Source organism: Petaurus breviceps, unplaced genomic scaffold (genome assembly GCF_028583685.1).
Source record: "Petaurus breviceps papuanus isolate PSGF00001 unplaced genomic scaffold, PetGlider_PUasm1.0 179, whole genome shotgun sequence".
Classification (NCBI taxonomy): Eukaryota; Metazoa; Chordata; class Mammalia; order Diprotodontia; family Petauridae; genus Petaurus; species Petaurus breviceps.
This window is the reverse complement of record NW_027185779.1, coordinates 4375151-4378132: the sequence shown is the minus strand read 5'-3', so window position 1 is coordinate 4378132 and position 2982 is coordinate 4375151.

The following is a 2982-nucleotide window of genomic DNA, read 5'->3' as shown; positions in this document are numbered from 1 at the left end:
GTCTGTATCCCAAAGAGATCATAAAAATGGGGAAAGGACCCACCTATACAAAAATATTTATAGCAGCTCTTTTTGTAGTGACAAAGAATTGGAAATTGAGGAGATGCCCATTAATTGGGGAATGGCTGGGCAAGTTGTGGTATATGAATATAATGGAATACTATTGTTCCACAAGAAATGATGAGCAGGCAGATTTCATAAAGACTTGCATGAACTGATGCTGAGTGAAGTGAGCAGAACCAGGAGAACATTGTAAAAAGTAACAGCAATGTTGTGTGATGACTGACTTTGACAGACTTAGCTCTTCTCAGCATTGCAATGATCTAATTCAATTCCAAAAGACTCATGATGGAAAATGCTATACACAGAGAAAGAATTGTGGAGTCTGAATACAGATGAAGCGTACTCTTTGCTCTCTTTTTGTTTGTTTCTTTGTTTTTTATTCTCTCTTTCTTATTGTTGGTTTTTCCCTTTCGTTCTGATTTTTCTATCACAACGTGACTGATAAGAAAATGTTTGGTGTGATCGTGCATGTACAACTTGTATCAGATTGCATGCCACCTTGGGAAGGGGGAGAGGAGAGAAGGGGGAAATTTAGAACTCAAAATCTTATTAAAGTGAATGTTGAAAACTAAAAACAAATAATTATTTCTTTTAAAGAGTGCAAGCTAACAGTAATAATAGAGAAATTTATAGGGACTTGCACTGTGTGTGCCTGCTTGCATTTGTCATGGTCAAGTGACTGCTTCATATGCACAAGGTACAGAGTGGCCTCTCTCCTAGAGGAAATAGCAAAGAGGTTTGAGGAACTGTAGCCTCTAAGTGCTCCAGGACAATGATCTGTTCAATGAATGTGTATGCACACATGCATGCACAGACACACACAACCTTCAATATAAAGAAAACTTCTGTGTAAAAACCAAGGGGAAAGAGTGTCTAAAGAATCAAGTACCAGGCACTGTGTAAAGCATTAGGGATACAAAGGAAGGCAAAACAAAACAAAGAGTCCTTGCTCTCAAAGAGCTCACACTCAAGTGGGTGGAATAATTTTGTGTAAGATATATCTGAATAAACTGGTAATAGTTTCAGGGAGAAGGCTCTAAGTTTAAGGAGAATTGGAAAGGTTTCTTCTGCAAAGTGGTGCTTTTAGCTTAGACTCGAAGGAAGCCAGAGAAGCCAGGAGGTAGAGAGGAGAAAGGAGTTCCAGGCATAGAAGACGGTGAGCTAAAAGGATCAGTGTTCAGAGATAGAGTGTCTTGTGAAAGATACAAGAAGTCAGTATCACTGGATTGTAAAATATGTGGGAATAAGCAAAGTAGAAAAAGATTGGAAAGATAGGAGAGAACTAGTTTGTGAAGGGCTTTGAATACCAGAGGATTTCATATTTTATCTTAGAGGTGATAGCCACTCATTGGAATTGACTGAATGAGGGGTCACATGGTCAGACCTATGCCTTAGGAAGACCATTTTGACAGCTAAGTGGAAGATGGGCTGGAGTGGGGAGATTTAAGCCAAAGAGACCAAATGACAGGTTATTACAATAGTCCAAGTGTAAGGTGATGAGGGCTTGCACCATAGTGGTGACAGTAACAGAGAAGGGGAAATCTGACACTTTTCTTAGGAGGTTGGTGGATGGAAGAATATCATACTGAGGTGTAATGGGAATGTAAATTTTAAAGATCTTCCCTGTCCCTAGGCTAAAGTGCACCTGGAGCCTGGGGTGGGAGGCTTGTTTTTCAGTAGATACTTTTTGATTGGCCAGTGGGTCAATAAGGTTGTTACATTCTCTGAGCCAGGAGAAGGCTATATAAGCCCTGATGTGTAGCTTTGTTTTGGGGCTCACTTTGAGAAGTGTTCTGTGATTTGATGAAACTCTGGGCTAGCCGTTGTCCAGAGCCCCCCCTGGCTTTGAAACCCAGATGTTGTTTGGTATGGATGTAATGGTTGGACAGTTTGGAAATCTGTCTACTTGATCTATTTCTGTCTTGATGATTCTGTCTGTATACTTTGAAGTTCAGAGTGCTGACCTTTTTCCCCTGAACTAGGTAAACGATATATGTATGACTGATTAAAGTAAGCTTGTTAACCCATTTTGAGTTGCTTTCCTTTATCAAAGCAGATCCAAGAACCAGTGTTGGCAGCAAACCCTGAGGACGCTTGGGGTGCTTGCTGCTACATGAGGAGAAAAAGAAAGATCACTGTACACCTGGAGCTAATGCAGAACTCTCTCAGGGACAGCAGATTGTGTCCCTAGGAGGTCAATTCCTATCCCAAATTCAAGCGGAATCCTATGGGTCTGTACTCCTAAAACTACAGGAAAGAGTAATCCCACCATTGAAATTCTGTCATAACATAAAGTATCTCTCTACTCCCTGTTGTATGCATCTCAACACATAATGAAAAACATGTATACGGGAAAAATACCGGAAACATTCACCTGGAGAACACAATTAAATTTTACAAGCTTTTATTAGACATCTATTGTATGTTAGGAACAGCTATCAGTGGATAGAGCAACAGTCCTAGAGTCAGGAAGATCTGAGTTCAAATTTATGTTGAAACACAGTGTTGAGATGTGTGACCCTGGGCATGTCATTTTACTGCAATTTACTTTAGTTTCTCATCTGTAAAATGGGGACACACTGGAGAAAGGAATGAAAACTACTCCAGTATCTTTGCCAAAAAAAAATGATCCATGGGGTCACAGAGAGTTTGATATGTTTCAACAATTGAACAACAAATGTATCAGGCTGTTAGATAATGGAGATAAAAAGACAAAACCAAAATAGCCTTTGCCATTAAGAAGCTTACTTTCTACTGGCTGAAACAGAGCCAAGGGCATCTTCTGTTGATTTTGTTCCAACACTGTGTGCTGGGTGTTGGCTCTTTTTGGCATCTGAGGCCAGGATGCTGATCTCTGCTGCCATCTTCTGACTTTTTAACTATGCTACAACTTCTTCACTAACCTGTTGTTGCTGTCTG